This window comes from Herpailurus yagouaroundi, unplaced genomic scaffold (genome assembly GCF_014898765.1).
Source record: "Herpailurus yagouaroundi ecotype Mexico unplaced genomic scaffold, PumYag 183, whole genome shotgun sequence".
Taxonomy (NCBI): domain Eukaryota; kingdom Metazoa; phylum Chordata; class Mammalia; order Carnivora; family Felidae; genus Herpailurus; species Herpailurus yagouaroundi.
Genome location: NW_024412414.1, coordinates 9,935,431 through 9,957,577, shown reverse-complemented (window position 1 = coordinate 9,957,577; position 22,147 = coordinate 9,935,431). Strand labels below are relative to the sequence as shown.

The following is a 22,147-nucleotide window of genomic DNA, read 5'->3' as shown; positions in this document are numbered from 1 at the left end:
GAGCCCAAGGGATTCTGGGACTCGTAGTCCTTCCCCGCAGCCCCAGGCGCCGCCACGACCTCGGACTTGGACTACATTGCCCAGGGAGCTTCCCGGCCTATATAAGCTGCCAGGAGCCGCTTCGATGTGCAGTAACCATGTGGATGTGCTGCTGAAGCGTTTCCTCAAGCTCGCTGGGGTGGGAGGAGAGGAGGAGGAGGTGGTGGTGGAGGAGGAGGAGGAGGCAGAGGGTGGAGAGAGAGAAAGCGCACGCCGAGAGGAGGTGTGGGTGTTCCGTTTCCATCCTAACGGAACGAACTCCCTGTTCGCGGACATGGGATTACCCAGCGGCTGCTAACCCCTCTCCTCGCCCTGCTCCCCCAGCCCGGCGTGGCTCCCGGGCACCAAGGTAGCGGCTGGGGCCGGGCAGAGGGCGCGGGGAGTTGGTACTGTCCCCCACCCCGGGCGCAGAAGTTTTTGCCCCGCTCTTGCAGTTCTTGGTGGATTTGCATGCACTTGCATACGTTTGGGGGTTCTTTTACTGAGGGCATCTTTGGGGTGTTCATTTTAGGCTGAAAAAAAAAATCTCTATTCGAGCGACTGGCCTCGAGGGCTACCCATTCTGGACCGGAATGGCATTCCCCCAAATTGGATACTGTTGCAGCAGCTGCAGGAAATAGTTTTTTTTTTTTTTTTGGGGGGGGGTGGCGGGTGTTGGGGGGGTGTCATATGTGAGTCCAATCAAAGAAATAATCTTTTAAAAAATGTAGCCCTCCCTCGACCTGTTTGGTTGGGAGAAAAATGCATGTGGGGGCCTCAGTGGGGAGGGTTTTAAAAAAAACGGAAGAAAACCGGGGAGCGCTGAGGGATGAAATGGGGACGAAGCTCACGCCCAATGAGGATGCGGGCTTCGGATACTTGGCCTAGGCTCTGGGAAACAAGTGCTTTGGGATCTGCCAAACACTTCCTTTAGTTCCAGCTTCCCCAGCACGTTCGAAGTTTTTGCGTGCCTAGTCTCACTTGTCAGTTACATACTGGAAATAAGTAAGCGGAGTTACCTAGAATCTTCGTGTCTTGTTTGGGGAAGAGGTGGGTCTCTCCAGGAAGGAGGTTAAAGAAGATGGAAGCTTGCAATTCGAAGCATTTCTGTTGGGGGCCGGCCTTCGTGGTCTTACACTCAGTTTCTTTCTTAATACTTAGGAGCTGACTACAGAGGAGCAGGATTCGCACAGCTGGCGTGTTTGGGCAACAGAGTGCCTGACCTCGGTCAGGTGAGTGTGAAGCCTGAGTGCTGTAGTCAATAATGAATTTTTGTTCGAAGTGTATTTTCTGTCCTCTTCTAAAGAGCCATGGGGATAGGAGTAGGAAAGAAATGGAAACTCCATGGCTTAGTGTCCAAAATTTGTCACTGCCTTTGGTGACAGCTTTAGAGAGCATTTGAGATACAGGGGGCAGTTCTGCCTAGCACTTTTGGCCAAGGCTCAGACTTAAAGCAGCCTGAAAGTTTATGAGAGGAGGGGGGAAAAGCCATTAAATGGAGCAATAAAAGGAATGCCCATTGGTGGCTGAGAATTGAACTTGCCTGGCAGCGTGCTGATGATTTAAATTCTGAAGGAGGCAGTACATTTCATCTGCCAAGATATGTAAGCAAAAATTAACTGCCTCTGTCTTTCAAAAATAGTCACTTTTTTCTTACTGTAACATGTGTTTAATCAGAGTAGGTTGGATTGCAAGAAATGAAAGTGGTTGCTGGCAGTTTGAAAGAATTAGTACTTTAAAAAGGGAAGTTAGTTCTTGAAGCATGAAAGAGTAGTATCCAGTCCTTGACTTGAAGCCACCTGAATGTTAAGGAATCTGATGAGTCCCTCTTGTTTAGGTGCTTATTGTGGGATATGAGTTGAAGGCAGCATTTTTCTGTGAAGACCAGCAGCTCTTCCCCCCTCCTCCCCATGGTCATACTGCTCTTTAAGAAAGGGAGGTTTTAACAGCTGCATGTACAGCCCATTGCTGCAGATTTGGCCATCACAAGTTTTTTCTTCCAAAATGGTGAGGAACAGGGTAAACGGGTGGAGGTCTGGGTCTCAGCAACTTTTTTAACCTTCTAAATATTTAGCTGTTCCCTGGGCTACAATCTTTGGGTTTTTGAAATTAGAAAATAAAAGGCAGACACTTCATTATAGTAGTATAGTGCTTTTGTTTCCTGTTGATAAGATCCTTAGGAGGGCTGGTGGAGTGGGAAACATTGGGATGTGTGGGCTGTAGTTCCTTCTTGGAGTTGTGTAGACCTTCATGGCTACCTGGGCACTCAAAAGTCCAGGGAATGGGTTAAGTTCCTCTCTTTTGAGCAAGCTCTTGACAAGGAGAAACTGATTCACAGACTCTTCTCCAACTTGTTGCTAAAAATAGCACGGACACATTAAGTACTTGTAAGCCAGATCTAGAGCCATATATCACAGAAACTCTAAGTCAGCAACAGGTGAAGAAGTGGAGGTGTAGAGAGTGAAAACACTTGCCCAGTAGCTAGTACACAGTAGAGGCAAGATAGAACTCCAGGTTTTGGAACTGCACTGTGTCCGACAAATGCATTTAAGTTGGGTGGGAGAGGTGAGGGAAAAGCTGGAAAAATGGTGCTTATTTCTGGTGATGAAATAACTCTTGTGTCCCAGCAGTGACGAGTGAATAGTAATACATTGATTTAAGAAGGAAACGATGTAGCTGTAGGGATAAGAGTGTGGCTATTTGAGGAGGTGTTAGATGTTACCCTGACTGTGTTTTATTTTTAAAAAAAAATTTTTTTTTTAACGTTTATTTATTTTTTTGGGACAGAGAGAGACAGAGCATGAACGGGGGAGGGGGCAGAGAGAGAGGGAGACACAGAATCAGAAACAGGCTCCAGGCTCTGAGCCATCAGCCCAGAGCCCGACACGGGGCTCGAACTCACGGACCGCGAGATCGTGACCTGGCTGAAGTCGGACGCTTAACCGACTGCGCCACCCAGGCGCCCCTCCCTGACTGTGTTTTAGAGAGCTGTGTGCTGAAAGCTGAATGGGGAGAGTAAAAGAACTCAAACCATGAGGAACACTGTTCAGCCTTAGGTTCATCTCATAACTGAAATCCATCTTGATCATCTACATCAAGGCATCTGTGCAGGTTAATAAAAGAATCAGAATTTCTCAGTCTGAATAATTCAGTAGTTTAAATTGCGGTGAGTCTAAACTGTGAAGTATCGGTATGTTTTCATATACTCTTCAGTTTGGTTTGTGGACAGTTGTGTAGAACACTTTTTCATTTCTTTCTTGTGTGTGCATGAGTGTGTGTGTGTGTGTGTGTGTGTGTGTGTTGAAAGTACAGTCTGTTCTTTAAATAATTCAGAACATAATATACTATCAAGATTTCCTTGTAGCAGGCAGGGAAAGTTCTTCATGCTCTATATGAATTACTCCTGGCCGCCTCTTTAAGTCCATGAAGTTGTTTGGGGTTGACAATATTATCCATTTAACAAAGTGGTGCCTTTTGGAGGGAAATGGCATCCTTTCTTGAGGAATGAGAGATGGAAAGGTTGCTTAGAGGAAAAGAGACAGATGAACCCAACCAGATAAATCTCTTGCCTTTTTCCTCAAAATATTTTCAAGTGAGCAGGACCAGGGTATTAGAGGGAGAGATAGAGAAAGGAATGAAACCTCTAATCCAATGGTATACAACTCGCTGACTTCTAGACAAAAAGAGTCACATGGCTTTTTAGCTCATTTATAATGATCTTGTGGAAATTCTGATTTCTTTACAAGCAGCTCTTAAAAAACAAAAACAAAACAACAAACACCAAATATGAACACCCGAAAAAAAAAAGACGACAGAAAAATAAAAGTAGGCTTAAAGTTAGGTTCCTAGGTCAAGCTGTCCTTGGATATATCTAATTAAGGAGTCTATACAAGGCCATTGTCCCATCTTGTTTAGTGTTGGTTTGATCTTTTAAAATAAAACACATTGGGTTTGCAAGCTCTTTATTAACTGTAAGTGCATGCAATTTTTTTGGTTTACTTTTGTGTTTTTAAGCTTTTGCACTGCTCTTGTAATGAAATCAGTTAAGGCTTGAAGTCAGTGACAGCAACATAATTTTTATGATTCCTACCAATTTGCGTAGTGTCTGTGGTTCTGAGGTAATTGCTAATGAGGATGAGCTGAAAACACCACTAAAACCATCACCTGTGGAGCTAATTCTATTGAACTATGGCTAGGGTCTTCCCTCAGCTGGACATAGTTAACAACATTTGGTGTGATAAATCTGTGAATTTCTAATACCTGCTAACGTTGATATGATCCAAGTGTTTATTCCTACATTCAACAAATTTCTAGAGCACCTGCTGTGTGCTGAGATCTAGGAGTTCTAGGTGCTGGGAATACAACACTGAAAGTCCTGTGCCCAAGAGGCTTAGATCCTAGTTAGGGGGAAATAGGCATTATAAATAAGCAAACAGGTAGTGAGTGCTATGGAGAAAAAGCCAACTAAAGGGGAACAGAAAATAACAGATGTTGGTGAGGATCTGGAGCATTTGGAACTTTTGTGCACTGTTGGTGGGAATGTAAAATAGTGTAGGTACTGCAGAAGACAGTATGGTGGTTCCTTAAAAGATTAAACAGAATTACCAAATGATCCAACAATTCCACTCCTGGGTACATAACCAAAAGAATTGAAAGCAGAGACTCAACTGATATGTGTACATTCATATTCATAGAATTATTCATAGTAACCAAAAGGTAGAAACAGCCCACATGTCCACTGATAAATGAATGGACAAACCAAAAGTGGCATGTCCATATAATGGAATATTATTCAGCCTTAAAAAGGAATGAAATTGTTATATATGCTACAGGATGGGTGAAGGTTGAAAACATTATGCTAGGTGAAATAAGCCATACACATAGGGACAGGTAGAGTGGTGCTTGCCAGGGCCTGGGGAATGGGGAGTTTGTTCAATGGGTACAGAGTTTCATCTGGGAAGATGAAAAAATTCTGGATGTGGATGGCAGTGTTGGTTGCAGAACTGTGTGAATGAACTTAATGCCATTGAATTGTGCACTTAAAAATGATTAAAATAGTAAATTTTATGTTGTGTATGTGTATTTTACCACGATAAAAATTGACAGCAATAACAACAGTGTAAAGGGGATAAGGAGGTATTAAGTGGGGATTGGGAATCAGGGAAGGGCTCTTTTTTTTAACTTTTATTTATTTATTTACTTAAATGTTTATTTTTCAGAGAGAGAGGGAGAAAGAACGTGGTGGGGGGGGGGGGTACAGAGGATCTGAAGTGGGCTCCTCGCTGACAGCAGAGAGCCCGATGGGAAGCCCCAAACTCAAGAACCATGAGATTGTGACCTGAGCCGAAGTCAGGCACTTAACTGACTGAGCCACTCAGGTGCCCATATTTTTAATTTTTTAATGTTTATTTTGAGAGCATGAGCAGGGGAGGGGAAGAGAGAGGGAGGGAGAGAGAGAATCCTAAGCAGGCCCTGCGCTGTGAGCGCAGAGCCCAATGTGGGTCTCGAACTCATGAACTGAAAGATCATGACCTGAACTGAAATCAAGAGCCACACACTTAACTGACTGAGCCACCCAGGCACCCCAGAAAGTGCTCTTTAATATGGTGCATTTGAGCAGAGATCTGAAGGAAGGGAGGTTAGCCAGTAGGTATCTGAGGGGAAAGGACATTCCAAAGAGCTAGAGCAGAAAGTGCAAAGGCCCTAAGTTGGGAAAAGGTTCGACAGGTTAGGAAAGGAAGGAGGCTAAGTTGGTTGCAGCTGAGGGAGAGTGCTAGGCCTTCAGATGGGAGAGGGATTCCAGGTCAGATCCTGCAGGCACCAAGGTTTTGCAGGTAAGCAATGGTTTATTTCCCTGAGGATTTCTTAACTTTCTCAGAATTCTACATGTGGTTCTCAGCATCCCTGAGCTACCTTGTACTTTCTGAAGAGACTGGTGAGGCTGCCAAGATCACTTAACCAGTTTGGAACTTGATTGGGGGTGGGGGGTAAAACCTAGATGTCTTGTTAGTCACATGACTTACTTGGGATTATAATCCCCTGTAGTTGGAAGGGAATCTTCTTAGATAAATAGATGAACCTGCAGTTGGTTTGGATAAGAATTTTAAGAATCTCATGATATTCTGTAGTTTTTTTCAACAGAAACCTTGTGTACTTTGCTACCACCCTCCAGTCTGTCAGGTCTCATTTTAAGGAATTACACAAGGAGAATTTACGTTCTGCTGTCTAGCATCATCCTTGGGGAATATCCAAATAAATAATTCTCTCTGATAAGTGAAGGGGATCCCTTCATGTGTACAAATTTATAACATACATACCTGGTGATACTTACTGCATAAGATGCACATATTCAATTAACAAAAACAAGCCAGGCATCCCTAATCCCACCATTCAAGATGAGGGTTCCAGACCCCTGCATGTATACATAAGTAAAAATTATGTGTATAATATCATTAAAAAGGACTCATGCCGTACCTCAAGTTTTGTTCCTTGCTGGTTTCACTCTATCCTGAACAGCTATCTTGTTAATCAATAGACACCCGTGTCTTCATTTTTATGAAGGTATCTGTACCTTTGATGTGATTGCATTTGGGTGGTGACAGGTATGGAATCACTAGGGGAAAACATCATTCAGATTTCATCACCATCATAGAATCCAGGTTTTCTCTCTCAGTTTATACTGTTTTTTAAGAAAACTAAATGGAAGGTAAAGCACTATTCCAAAGTTAGCTGGGTCATTACAGGGATAAAGCTTAGTAATAATTTATTTCAATACAGAATCTCTTATTCTTCAGAGTAACCTTCACTGTAGATAATTGGAAACACATAGAACAGTGAGATCTTAGTATCATGAACCCCTCTTTACTTATCACCTATCTGCACAGTTACCAATTCATGACGATTCTGTTTTCACCTGCATTCTGATACACGTGTCTTGGGTGAGTTGGGAACAAATCCCTGATACCAGTTCATCTGTATTTTATTTTATTTATGTTTATTTATTTATTTTGAGAGAGAGCAAGAGAGCGAGTGTGTGCGTGAGCACAAACAGGGAAGGAGCAGAGAGAGACAATCCCAAACAGGCCCTGTACTGTCAGCGCAGAGCCCAGTGCGGGCTCGATCTCACAAACCATGAGATCATGACCTGAGCCAAAGCCAAGAGTCGGGTGCTTAACTGACTGAATCACCCAGGCTCCATCTGTATTTTAGTATGTAGCTCTAGCATAGGGATTTAAAAACAAAAACAAAAAAACAACAAAAAAAACAACAAAAAAAACAAAAAAAACTGTGACCCATCACAGGGAGAAAAAGACATATTTTTTAATGGAGTCTGTGTTCTCCTTTTATGTTTATGTACATACATACAACATATATTACACAGGTGCATATATACACACATGCTTACAATATATACACACAATAATAATATATATGTATATTTAACCATTTGTTTGAATCAGGATCCAAATAAGGTCAATAGATTACAAATGGTTGATGTGTCTTTTAATCTATCTTTTCTCTACACCTCTTCTTCTCCATGCATTTTATGGTTATTATTGAGGAAATGGGGTGATTTATTTTCCCATAGTTAGGATTTTGCTGACTGTGTCAGAGTGATATAGTTAAACATGTACCTGTGTTCCCTGTGTATTACCCTATCTGGTGCTTAAATGTAGAGGCTTGATCAGAATCAGGGTTATTGTTGTTGTTGGCTTCTTATATTTTTTTGAACTTCATTCAGGGAAGTATATGATATGTCTGGATATGCCTTATGATATTAGGAACCATTGGTGTTCATTGCCTTAATCCATTAGTTTGTTAGGACTTGTCAAACTCCTGGTTTTCATTCTTCATTCATTAGCTGAACTATTTTATAAAAAGAAATTTTCCTCCACTAAGTTTTTTTGTTCTCTGTATTTTACTAGTTTTCAGAAATAACAAGTCGTTTCCTTACCATGATACATGGCAATGGTTCTCAACATGGTGACCCTGGGGACATTTTTGGTGGTCACAGCTAGGAAGAGGGTGCTGCTGGCCTAGAGGCCAGGGTGCTGATTAACAGCCTATAATACATTGCATAGCCATGTGCAGCCCAGAATTCTCCCTTTCGCAGTTAACAGCAGTGCAACTATTGAGAAACCCTTGTACCAAGATGACTAGTGGGTATGTATTTTGGTTACTATCTTTGTGAACTTGTGAATTTAAGCATAATTTATATCTTTTTGTGTAGCTATCCTTCTTGATCAGAGTGCTCATTTTTGCTCAGCAAGAGAGAGGCTTTTGAAGTTGGTTCAAAAACACAGCTGTAGTAGTCTTTGATAGCTTTCTTGCTTTCAATATGAGAGAATGTTCCAGGCCCATATTCTATATTTCTTGCCCCAGGCCTGGAATCAGTCTTTTCTCCAAGGAGCTATAGTTCTTTTGAGTGGGAAATGGTGTTCAGAGACCTCTGCTCAGGGCCAGATAGGTATTCTTATTTTCCTCATACAGGTCAGAAAAGAAAGCAGAATGAAGAAAACTTAAAACCTGAATATTTTCAATGAAGGTATTTCCAAAGCATGGTTAACACATCTTTGCCTTTTTAAAAAGGATTCTGAAGGTACTCCTAACTTTGCACTTTGGTATCAGTTTTAACCTTAGTGTACTGATGCTCAGGTAACAATAGTACTCCCCAGATTGGTAGGAATGTTACTGTTGTTCTGTATCCATGTTCTTCATACTGTATGGCAACCCACTATGAAATCCTGAAATCAGTTTAGTGGGCCTCCTTTAGCAGTTTTTTGTTTTTTTTTTTTAACTTTATTTACTTAGAAGGAGAGAGAGAACACAAGCGAGGGAAGTGCAGAGAGAGGGAGACAGAGAATCTTAAGCAGGCTCTACGCTGTCAGCACAGAGCATGACCTGGGGCTTGAACTCAGGATCTATGAGATCATGACCTTAGCCGAAATCAAGAGTCAGATGCTTAACCAACTGAGCCACCCAGGTGCCCCTCCATCAGTGTATGTGTGTATACATATATACACATACATATGTGTGTGTGTATATATATATATATATATATATATTTTTTTTTTTTTTTTAATGAAGTCGAGTAAATTAGAAAAACATCAAAGTGTATTGTATGGATACTTAGAAGGACATTCCCCCCCCCCCATTCTCTCTGTCTCTCATACAGAGTGAACAGTGGGTTGTATTTCTTACTGTGGGTTTCAGTCAAAAATTTGAAAAACATTGCTCTACGTCTTTATTCCTCCATTTGTGGTCACCAGACCAGCATCATTGCCTTCAACAGTGAGCTTGTTAGAAGTGTAGACTCTCAGGCCCCACCCCAGACCCAGTGAATCAGAACCTGCATTTTAGCACAATCCCCAGGGGATTCATGCACACTCGAAAGTGTGAGAACCTCTATACTTAACCCCCAGTGTTTTTTCAGTGTTGTCTTATTTTTATGGTTATTTTTTCCTGGCTTGTTCTCACCTGTTGGAACTGACCTTTGTACTTGTCCTTAGTGGCCTTTTCATTCTCAATCAAGTGGAAGGTAGGCTAAGTCACCACTGAAGGTGAGCATGAAGGTCTGGCAGGACTGTCTCTGACAAAACTGGAAGCATTAGTTCTTACACTTGGGGGACTCTCTTATTGGCAGCAGTTTCAGATAGAAATGATACGTGTGAAACCTACTTAGGGTTGGGAGGTCACAGGTAGGAACAAGGCTGCATTTAACATGCTGTTTTCAGACACTTCGAGCAACTTAGGTTTTATAATGTTGTGTGACCCAGCGAATTAGCAGAACTTCTGGGCTGCTTATATGGTTGCTTATCAGATATAGATGAGTGTAAGAAGAAACATCACTGACCTCCAAGTTCTTTGCTGTTTGTCTGTGTTTCACTAGGAACTTTATTTGGGAAGTGACTTTGTTTTGCAAAAACAGTTTCAAGACTTAACCGTGCACGTATTTCTTTCTTTTTTTTTTTTTTTTTAACATTTATTTATTTTGAGAGCATGAGATGTGAATGGGCAGAGAGAGAGACAGAGAGAGAAAGAGACGGAGAATCCCAAGTGGGCTCCACACTGCCAGCGCAGAGCCTGATATGGGGCTCGAACTCATGAACTGCGAGATCATGACCTGAGCTGAAGAGTCGGGGTGTTTAAACTGGCCACCCAGGTGCCCTCCATGCACATATTTCAGAATAGAAAAAGCTGATACAGTACCTAGACTTACGGACATTCATTTATTTGCTTTGGTGCATCTGTGCCTGTGACTATGTCCCCATCCCTGCCCTGTCTATATCCACCTTGCCAAATACTACCCAAATGCTTCCTCTTCTGGGAAGCCTTTCCTGATAATTTGAAAATCTTTGTTATTTGAAACTCCATGGCGCTTTAAATCTATTTTCCTCACGGGCCTTTTTGATTTTTAACCTACAAATGCACCTGAGAAATAGTGTCCACAAGAGATTTGTTGAAAGAAGTTATGTATCTCCATGTTATATCTCCCTTGGAAGAATGTAGGCTGCTTGTCAGAAGAATCTAATCATTTGTAAGCCTCTCCTGATTAAATATTTCTGAAATTGGTGGTTTGCTTTGAAAAGCCTCTTTTGCTGTGGAGAGCAAAGTGAGGACTGTGCAGAAATGTATTAAGTGGTTTCTTTTGATAGCTTTTGAGATGTTTCTCAGAACAGTTCTTGGGTGGGCATTGGGCTTGGGAAACTGTTGAGTGTTAATAAAAGGGAGTGAAGGTAATAATCAGGGAGGGAAGCACAGTTGCTCTGAGGCTGTAATGGTATCGCCCTGCCGAACCACAGGATGGGGGCTCCGCAGGATTGGGTACTGACTGCCTCTTGAGTAGGGGCTAAACATGTAACATCTGTGCTTCTGTTTCCTCCTCTGTAGAATAGGTATAAAAATACCTGCTTTGGGCCATTGCTGCCAAGTCAAACGTTTGCAAAAAGTCTCAGAGATTAAAAAAAGAAAAAAAAACAACAACAAAGCCTGTGTCCCTAGAGGAATGGTTCTCAACCAGTGGGGTGATTTTGCCCTGTGGGGACTTGTGGCAATGTCTGGAGACTTTTTTGTCACAGCTGAGGGAAAGTGGGTGCTACTGGCATTTAGCAGGTAGAGGTCAGGGATGTCACTAAACATCCTGCAATACACATGATATGTCCTCCACAACAAGGAATTATCTGCACTAAAATGTAGCCCTCAGTAGCCCTGAGGTTGAGAAACTGTCCTAGACTGATTTTTCCCAGACTAATTGAGACACTGCTCTCTCTCTGAGGATGTTCTTCAAATCTGATTTGTTGGTTTTTGGTTTTTGTTTATTATTATTATTATTATTATTTTGGTGGTCCAGGTTGTGAGCAGAGGGGCGTCTCTTCAGGCTGGGGATGACTTTAACTTTTTAATAAAATAAATACCACCCTTTCCCCGCTTCCCCTAGGTACTGGCTTTGGTTTCTGGAGCCCTGTGATCTATTTGCTTTGTTGTTGTTTTTTAATGTATGTTTATTTTTGAGAGAGAGAGACAGCGTGTGAGCACGGGATGGGCAGAGAGAGGGAGACAGAATCTGAAGCAGGCTCTGGGCTCTGAGCTGTCAACACAGAGCCTGATGTGGGGCTCCAACTCACAAACCCTTGAGATGATGACCTGAGCCTAAGTCGGATGCTTAACCACCTGAGGCACCCTGGTGCCCCTATGGTCTATTAGCTTTGGTAGTACACGGCTGTGTGACCTACAAGAAGTCACTCAGGTTTATTGTTGTTTGCTTTTTCCGCCTATAAAATGAGGAATTTCAGCTAGATGATCTCTACCCACCAAATAGAAAATTTTCTGACTGCCAACTTTGAGCTTTTGATTGGCTTTTCTTATATTGGCTTGGGAGAATAGGAAACTTGAGAGCACGTGTCAGAATTGACATCTTTGCTGAAAAATAGCCATGTAGATAATGTACCTTTTTCAAGAATAGGCTATTTAGTGAGCATGTTTGTGAAAAGGCACATAGGTTTATCTTTGTGTGCATGTGTTTATCTCTTGTGTGTCTAATGAGCAACATTTAAATTAGAGAATTGCTCTGAACTGCTGATTTACAACTGCTCTTTCTGAGACTGTCATAGAGGGCCCTGCTTAAAGTTGAAACTTCTGAGTTGGTGACTTCCTTTGGGACTGTCTGAAAACGAAAGCAGAATACAATTTTCTATCCTCCGAGGGAAGTGCTTTTTGCAATAGAATAAGTGGTCTCCTGATGGGACACTGCATTTCTGAGGACAATCTGATTAGCCACTAATAGGACCAGAAGGCAAGCAGGGGGCTGCACAAACATGTGTATGGTGGGGTGGGGGGAGCTGCCGGCCGGTGTCCACCTCAGAAATACCGTGTTTCTGCTCCTCGTTTCACAAGAAAGATGATATCGTCAAGTCTTTGCTCAAAGGAAGTTCCAAAATTAACTGTGAGAGTGCCCAGTTACAGAAGAGACGGTGTAAAAGAGCGCCTCTTTCCTTGTCTTGGAAAAGTCCACTGTGAGTGTGGTAGGTTTTCTCTTCCCTGTATTTACAGCCATATTACCATATATGTACCTGGGTGAGGGCATCTTAAGGAGGCCTGTGCTCCTCTGGAAGGAGTGTCCTTGGCCTCCAGCCACGAGATTGATCAAATGCCGGCAACTCTTCCTTTTTCTGTGCACACTCTTGCTTTCCCTCTGAAAGGCCTTGTGGTTTGCCTGGCTTGGCCCACGGGGGGCTGCTTGACCTGAAAGTGAAGTGCTGCTCTTTTGTGTTGATGGCAGCTGTGGCCCCCAGGTCTTATCTGTGTTCCTGGAGACCAGCTGCCCGAGGCCTGCTGAATCTCCAGGAGCTTTTAGGTCTTTGTGCATGAGCCCTCTCTTTGCTGCCTAGCTTGAAAGGAAGCCTTTTGATTTTATTCATTTTAAGCAATCATTTTTAAAGCAAGCAGCAATAAAACCAGCACTAAGTCTTTGGCAGAGGCCTTCTGTTTTTTAGGAGGTGGAGATGATGTGAATATGCCAAGAAAGAGCAGAGAAGACTGATGGATTTCCATTGGCTACCTTTTTTAGCAGAAGAATGGCTTTTCCGAGTACCCTGTGCTTTGGGGCCAAGTGGCAAAGCTTAGTGACTGAAGGGTAGACCCAGAGGGGGCTATGGAGGTGGGATGCTGTCATTCATTCTTCACCTGGCTGTACTTTGGGGGTTTGAGTTTTACTAGGAAGAGTGGGAAGAACATTCTGCTGGAGTTGGCATTGACAAATTCAGATAAATGCATCACACAGTGTGTCCTTTGTCTATACCACTCATCATGTGGACTTGCTGGTTGATAGGGTTAATCCTCAACGGATTGTAAGCCCTAAAAAGTTTAGTAAGAGTAGTTTATGAGAGTTGAAAATACAGCAAATTGGCAGACAGGAATAATCCCAGTAAACATGTTTCCCATCTTTTACTTTCTTTGTGCTAAGCAAGCCCATTATTTTCTTTTACACATTTGAACCTCAAAACAGCTTTATCAGGCAAGCTCTCATGATCCTCATTCTGCAGATGAGGGAACTGAGTTCCAGAAAGAGTAAGTAACTTGGTCAAGATTATAAACTTCCTGTCACACTTAGCAATAAAGGCAGACTTTTTACCCTGGCTTGGGAAATGCCACTGGCCTGGGCTGCTTCTTCTCTGACCTTACCCCGCACTTTCTTTCTTTCCCCGTTAATGGTCCAGACGTTGTGGCTGGCTGTCTTTTTCTTGAACTTGCCAACTTCTTTTCTGCGCACAGTGCCTTTGTACTAGCTATTTGCTCTGCCTAAAATGCTCTTCCACCTGATTTTTTTGCATGATTGCCTCTGTCTTGACTTTCAGGTCTTAGCTTAAATGTCTCAACTTGCTCTCTCTGACCAGCCAAAAGTAAAATGTCACACAGTTTTAATTCTCTGCCTAGTACTTAACACTATCTGATTGGTTGTGCCTGTAAAACTATCATGAGAACCAGGACCTGGACTGTCTTCTTTTTACCTATGTCCCACACACCTGGAGTAGGGATAGTGCATGGTAGGTATTCGATAAATTTGTTGAATAAAAAGGTGGTTTCAAATCAGGGGGTTTTCTCTAAAGTCTTGGATGTTGTATGTTTTGCATTTTAGTCCTGTCCAGTTTTTCATGTTTATGCAGTATGAGTCCTGAGCACATAGGCAGTGTCAAACCAGAACTTAAAATTTATAGTAGCATTTTTCAAAATTTTGGTTCTCAGGAACTCTTGACATGCTTAGAAATTTCTGAGGACCCCAAAGAACTTAGGTTTATGTGAGTTAGAACCATCTGTACTTACCTCATTAGAAATTAACACCAAGACAATTAACACTGAGACAACATGAAAAATAAGCCAATCGTATGTTAACACAGCAACATATTTTTAATGAACAGTAGCTCTATTTTCCAAAAAAAAATTTTTGCAAGAGAGTGGCATTGTTTTACTTTTTTGCAAATTGATGAATATCTGGCTTAATAGAAGATAGCTGGAGTCCTGTATCTTACATATTTCCACCTCCAGTCTCTTCTGACATCTCATGTCCTGCAGCCTCTGGAAAACTCAACCATGGTGTGAGAGATGGAGTAAAAAGGCAAATAGTGCGTTGGTGTTATTATGAAAATAGTTAGGACTTTGAAGAGCCTCTGAAAGGGTCTTGGGTTGAACTCCCAGGGGTCCTTGGGTGTCATGGAGAGCCACTAGCTTATAGAGTAGCCAGGTAATTTGAAAGGTGGGTGGTGCCATGGAACAACTCAGAGACTGAGAACCTGAAGGCTTAGGTAGCAGGATGCAATTGATTGTTCCTAAGTCCGGATATTGAATCAGAGCTTTTTGTTTAGAAATACATGCATGGGGATACATTGAAGCTGTGTCTGCAAAACAAACACAAGAAAACAAAACAAAAAAACCCCTTCCCAGCTAAAGTGCTGAATTGCAAAGGACCCTGAAAACTTGGAAGCTAGTGGTACTTGTTTTAGGTTCATCTTTTTCAGATGAGCAAGATTATAGCAAGCATTCTAGAAGTTCTGCAGTGGGATGGGTCATTAAAAAATAATAAAGCATGGGTTCTTCTCCATGTCTGAGAATAGTAGCTTCAAATATAACTACCTTTATAGCTGTTACTCTAAACCCTTACTTGGTTCTCCTTGAAGCTTTTGGACTCAGATGAAGTTGTGTGCTATAATAGAAATTAGATTGGCTTAGTGCTTTATTGGTCTCAGATACTGTCACAACTGGTCTTAAAGATACCAAGGTGGAGGCTGTTAAAAAATAGATGAGATAATTCCCTGCTAGCCAGCCATTTAAGAAAGGCAGATGATTACAGTCCAGGCCTCTGGGGGGTATTTTGAACGTCTTGGGTAATGTGTGTAAGATTGTGAAAGTTAAGGTAATTGGGTGGTAAAACACACAGGGAACTTGGACCTCAGGAGATGATTGGTGCCCTGGGGGGCCGGTGTGGCAGGGAGGTCCTTAGTTCCTGACACCAATGCTTGGAAGGACCTAATTTAAGGGCAGACTCTGTGGGGCTTTTCTCCTTCCCAATTACTGTTTAGCCCCAAGGCCCAAGTGGCTTCGTCTTACTTAAATAAAGGAGGCTTCTTGCTTCTATGTGTCCATAAAAATCTTCAGGTCAAAATATTTTGGTCCCTGGCTTTGGGGTCCATTACCTGGTATAAATAAAGCTTCTGACTTCCTCCTTTGCCTGTCTAGGATTAAGTGATACCTTAGGTAACTTCTTGGTTAATGAAAGTATTCTAATTTAGTCTCATTTCAGGAGTTGCTAACTTCTAAATTCTGAGTTGTGTGTAGGCGAAAATTGCAATTTTTTTTTTTAGAAAAATGAATATAATGCAATTAGTTAAGTGTGTGCGGGAGAAATAGATGGGAAAAATTATAATAAGTGAGTTTTCTGGCATAGTCAAAGCTTTTAGCAAAAAGGAAAAAAAAAAGGAAACTCAAAACCTATCTTAATGCTTAAAAGGAAACGAATATACTTCTTTTTCAGTGAGGCTATGATTTAGCCTGTCTTCACACCGAAGTGAAAGAGGTTCTAAATATTGAATTATTCCTTTGAAGATGTTTCCACCTCATCTCCTCCTTGCCTCCCACAGGGGCCTGATTTGATGTTAGAAGTGGGAATGGAGTTGAGGTCTGACTGTCTTGGGTATGGTGAGTTTGGGGGCTGAAAAGCAACAGTACCTTGGATGACCTGTGCAAGTACTGCCCACCTCCTAGGCTTACAGAGATTGAAACATTTCTGAGACATGTTTATTCGGATGTGTTTCCAACAGTGCTGACAAAGTAAGAAGCATATATCAAGCAGAAGAATAAGTTATCGACAGAAGTGAGTGAACGCTTTGGAGGAAGAAAAGTGAACTTTTCCATTTCAGTCTCATTCAAAAATACAAAAATGGGTGTTTACTAAAGGCCGTATATTGGGCTGAGCACTTTGTGTGGATTATTTGTTTTACCTCTCTTGGTGACCCTGAGATAGGAAGAGTCCCTCCTCCTTTTTTTTTTTTTTTAAATGTCTGTTTATTTTTGAGAGATAGTGCACATGCATGCATGGGGGAGGGGCAGAGAGAAGCGGGGAGACAGAATCCCAAGCAGGCTCCACACTGTCAGTGCAGAGTCTGAACTAGAACTCGAACCCATGGAACTGTGAGATCTTGACCTGAGCCGAATTCAAGAGTTGGATGCTGAACTGACTGAGCCACCCAGGCACTGCTCCTCTCTTCTTTTAATTGGTTGAGAGAGCTGAAATTCAGGAAAGTTATGTCAGTTGTCTAAGCACAAGAAGATGGAATTCAAACTCAAGTGTTCTGTTTCTAGACTTTTTGGACACAGAGGGGATGGTCACTTGATTTTCTCCAACAGTGTCAACTTGATTTTCTTTAGTTTTAGGAAAACAATCACCTAAAAATAGTTTAAATTCTTTTAGGTAACAGATAAGATGACATGATTACATTGGACCCAGATGTGCTTGTCGTGTCCCAGGCGCTGTACAAGGGAAGGAAGAACTCAGCTCTCCTGTCCTCATGGGCTTGATAGTCTAGAGGTGAAGACAAGTAAATAAGCAAACCAGTAAATAAGCAATTTTAGGACAGTGGTAGTGCCCAGATAGGGTAATTAGAGTACCAAGTAGAGAAGAATGTCAGGCAGCAGTTACAGCGTGTCCAAAGGCACATGGCATGTTGGGGGATCTGGGAGAATGTTCATCATGGCCAGAGGGTAAAAGGTGGGTGGGCAGTACAGCGAGACGAAGAGGCGAAGGTAGGCAAGGACCAGATCATGAGGAGTCCCAAATCTCTTTGGAATGTTTTAAGCACAGGAATGACATGGTCTGATTTATGTTTCTATAAGATCACACTGGAAAAAAAAAGATTTTGCTGGCTTATGTGTAGAATAGATTGAGGGGCAAAGAAGGATTCAGAGAGAGTCTTTATGGAGCCCATTTGTCAATGATCCTGGCTGAGGTTTGGGCGGGAGTAAAAGAGTTACAAAGAATTGGAGGATTCAAGAGAGAGACTAAAACTTAAAATCAGTAAGATTAGATGCTCCTACTTCATTACTTGCTAAATATTTACTCAGCACCTACCATGTGCTAGGGATTGGTGAGAGGAATAAAGTAGTATGCAAAACAGATCCCTCAAACCGATGTTGGCTTAAACTAGGACAGGGCGTGGGATAAGGATGAATGTATTCTAGGCCTGAGTGAAGAGCATGGGCAAAGGCCTTGTGGCAGGGATAAGGCGAGGGAAGACTGGAGGTGCCACCAGGAGTTGTGGAGGTAGATGAAGTGGATGGGGAGGAGGAGAGACAGATTGGGGAGATAGTTGAGTTCTTTCTGGTATACTGAGGTGCTGTCAGTATCCAGGAGCTGAATACCAGTAGTTGTTGGCCTTGAGGTACAGATTGAGGAATCCTAGAAGCCCCTGGAGCCAGTGGGGGTGGGGTGGGATGACCCAGGGCGGGTGTAGAAAAGGCAAAGAACAACAAGATTGTGAGACCACAGATGTGGAGGACTACGACCTCTGGTTTCTGTTCACCTAGGAGATCTCTGAATTTGTGTGTTTTTATTCCCGCCTTTTTTTTTGAGTGGAATCAAATGTACCTTTTCCTTATACATTGTTTCAGTGGACAAAGAACTGAAGTTGAGCCAGTGGGCAGTGTGAGGCTCCTGAGCGTCTCACAGAGGCAGTGAGCCCCCTTTCTGTGCCCTGGTCCAGCCACCCTGGGAGAATCCTATTTTAAGAGGTGCATCAGCCTGTCAGAGCAGTGCTGGGAGGTGGCGGGGTGGGGGTGGGGGGTCGCAGTAGTTGCCTGCATACATTGCACTTATTTCCTGCAGGCGTTTTGCTGACTTGTTGATGCACGTGATGTCACGTGACCTAGTGACAGCCTGTTGAGGGAGCTACTCATATGATCCCTATTTTATGGATGAGGAAAGTGAGGTTTAAGAAGATGAGAGAGCTGGCCTGCAGTCCTAGAATGACGTGGTGGCAGAGCTGGAGGTGCCTGGCAATCTGACTCTGGAGCCTCCGCTCCTGTCTGCCCTTGGGTGAGGACTGCTCTGGAGACCAGGCCATGTCTGGAATCACCCAGGATGATGATGCTCTGCAAACAGAAGCAAAGTCCTAAGGAGATCAGAGGGCGTTCACATTTTGAGAGGTTTCTGAGCATCGGGGGATAGACCAGTAGCAGATTCTCTACGATATTTTTTTGTGCAGGGGACACAGGAATATTTCCTAAATGGGCTTTTTGAACCTGGAACCATTTCTGGAACCATTTGAACCCTTGCCCAAACCATCTGAACCGTGAAACATTGCCAGGTGTTTAAGCAGAAGCAAGGCCATCCTTAGGAGTCATGGTAGGGGTATTCCATTATTGGGCAAGAGATGGAATTACACACTTTACAGGTTCCCTCCAACCTTTATGCCATGATTCTGTATATTTGGAAAGACCACAATGCTTTGTGATTGGGAACTGAGCATAATTCCATAGGGTTCAGGTTATTTTTAATAGGTGAATTAGGGAGGATAATTATTTTCCCTAAAGTGAAATATATTGTCACAGATCATCCAGGAGTGCATTTGTTAGGATACCCACCTGATTTTTTATACGGGGATCCTTTGCTTTGCTGAGTTTAAATTTTGAAGTCCTAGAATCTTTCAGTTCGACTTCATCTGACTAAAAAATAATAAATAGCCAACATTGAGTGAAAGTCTACCAGTCTCTGTATCAGGTACTTTTCAGGCACTGTTTCATCTGTTCCTTACAATAATCCCTTGCAGTTAAGTGTTATCCTCATTTTACAGATGAAACAAAAACAGGTTTAAGTAGGCCGGATGGCAGTGTTGAGCTAATAATAATAATAGCTTGCACCCAGAAAGAAGATTGGAGCTCTGCACCTGACCACCCGAGCCTTTTCCAATATATTGTGGACCGACTCAAAGTTGATTAGCAAAGAGCCCTGGGTGTCGTTAGAGTGTTTGACCTATCAGGGTCTTGCAGATCAAGGTTGGTGCTGGCTGTTTCTGTAATAGGGGGGTCCCCGGCCGGGAGCACTGGGTACTGCTGTGAGAAGTTGGCCGGCACAGATGGTCCAGGATCAGATAAAGAGACAGGTTCTCCCACCCTGTTATAAACAACAGGAAGTCTTCCAAAAGATTGCTCCCACGCCCATCACTCACTGGCTGACTTTCCCTCCAGGCTCCAGAGGCCTCTTCTGTTGACTTTCCTGGCCTTTGTTTTTCCTTCTAGAGTAGGGCTGATGATGGCCCCAGGACCTTTCCTCCCTCTCTCCCTTATCCTTCTCCTCTTCTTACACTTAACTAATGATAGATGAGGGGAGCCCTCCAAAGCTTTCCAGCCAGACCAGTCCTTTTTGAGGGGACCTACATCTTGAGGCCCTTGGGGAAGTCTCTGTAGCGCCTTCCACTTCCCGTTTTTGGTTGTTTCTTTAAATTGGGGACCCCTGGCAGATTTCCCAGTTGAGGATCATTAACTATGATGGACATACTGATCATTGTTTTCTGGGAAAACTGTAAAATATGGCTAAAGTTGACTTAGTTGTCTGCTTAACAAACATGGTTGGGAAGAAGGTTAATTTCCTTTTTTCTGACTTACCAAAGTATTGTGTGGCCATGGTAGAAAAATTAGGGAACACCGAGGTAGAAGAACTAGGAAACATAATTGTACGGAACACAGAAATTCAGGTCTTCATAATCTTAATAAGGATGGCTGATGTTTTCGTTGATGTTCCAGGGGTCATTGTTGATGAGAAGCTCTGCTTAAGACTCTGATGTGACTTAAAACCCTGGCCTGGGGCATCTTCACATCTCTGGATCTTGGTTTCTCCAACAATAAAATGAGAATAATAGTTGTACCCACTTCATGTGGTGGTCGTGAGGATTCAGTAAGAGAGCATGTGTAAAGCCCTTAAGCACCACCGTGAGCCTGATGGTGCTAGATAAATGTTAGTCATTATTATTTGCAATGGTAGCACTGCAGAACTGTGCTAGAGAAACACTGTGTTCAGACATCTATTTCAATTATCAACTGCAGGCGATAGTACATCATTCCAGAACACTGAATTATGTCTGATTCTTTCCATTAGGGACCTGGAATCTTTCAGTAAGGTAACCAGGAGGTGAGGAAAGTTGAGAAAACAGGGGTCACACTGCTATTTACTGGCCTGATCTCCATGGGGGCCAATTTGAAGGGCAAGCCCAAAAGGACAGAGTTAGGCCCACTAGACAAGGCCTCCTTGACTGAGCACATCCCTGCTCTCCTGTATCCAGGCTTCCCCTGTGTCCTTCTGGGAGGCCAGAGTGTGAAGACACAAATTTGGTCTGGCTCAAAATTCAAACAGAACTTGATTTCCAATAATCAGTCCCAGACGTATGTTGACTTGCTGACCCCTTATGATGAGGCTTTTAAATATAAGCACATAAGGGAAATATTAAAGTCCTTAGTGTTTTCCACTTGTGCAGCTTTTTCGGGTGTTGTTTAAAACACTGGTTTGCCTTTTAGGTATGAAATAACCAGTTAGGAAGAAATAACAGGCTTGATTCTGGAGAGTGGGTCTTGGCTGGCAAATTGTCCCTCTACACATGATTTGTGTGTCTTTCCACAAGGTTTACAGATGTTGGCTGTTTTTTTGGAGAATGTGTTCTCACTTGCTGTCTTTCTCAATGCATAAGTTCATGTTCAGTGAAATGTTCCTTCTCTTGCTATATCTGGGTTGTTTGGAGGGATTAGTTTTTCCTTGTAGATTCTCAAGCAGTGAACTGAGGTTATTTAACAGTTCATTTTTAGCACCTGGCACTCCTGCTAAGTAGGAGAAATGCTTCCCTAGGTTTCCTGATGATCATTGCTCCATGATTTTAACCAAAAGAAAACTTGGTGCCCAGAAGGCAATTCCAGAAGAGAATACTTTTCCACGCCATTACAAGTCTTGTGGCTTTGCAGGTGAATGATTTCTAGCTGGGGAGCTGGAGTAAAGACATTGGAGAAGATGCTTAAGAGGCTCTGGGTTTGGAGGAGAGATTCTGGGAAGACTCGGTTTACTCCATGCATCTACATCAGATGCCTGAGGAAGCCATGGGGTGTTAGCTGGGGTCCACACCAGCGCACTGTTTTCCCACATAACTGAGCTTGTTTTTTAAATGTCAAAATTTTTATAATTGGCTCCCACTCCTCAATATTTATGGCCCTCATGAAAGCTGTGCCTATGAGTCATGTCAATATTTTTGTTGGTGTGTGTGTATGTGGTGTGTGTGTGTGTAAGTAATGATTTATGGGCTGTGGAGAGATTTCCTGGAACTTAAGAGTCTTTTCTAGGACTGCCCCTAACTAGCCATTATGTTTTCCTGACCAGGGTTCTTACCTGACCTGAGCCATCTTATTCTTACCTGCAGGGTTTGGACCAGGTGCTAAGATCCTTTCTCCCAAGTGTTTGGGTGAAGGGTAAGAAGGGTAAGAAGGAAAGAAATTGAAATAGCATTTGGATGAAGTGGGTACAGTTGTTGAATTTTTAAAAGGCCACTGGAGGTTTGTGGTATTTGTTACTAGGTTTCCTTTTATTAATTTTGTTGCTTTGGTACCT

The 22,147-nt window shown here is 42.7% G+C and overlaps 1 protein-coding gene across 6 annotated transcripts in view; it reads left to right on the top strand.

Annotated features, from left to right (window-relative positions):
• Window positions 1-259: 259 nt before the first annotated feature.
• Window positions 260-22,147, top strand: part of ITPR1 (inositol 1,4,5-trisphosphate receptor type 1) — a 329,757-nt gene continuing 307,869 nt past the window's right edge. For all 6 annotated transcript variants that reach the window (XM_040492113.1, XM_040492112.1, XM_040492110.1 and 3 more), the window contains exons 1-2: window positions 260-388; window positions 1,180-1,250. The gene's annotated coding sequence lies outside the window, so the exon portion shown is untranslated. The remainder of the gene's footprint in view (window positions 389-1,179; window positions 1,251-22,147) is intronic.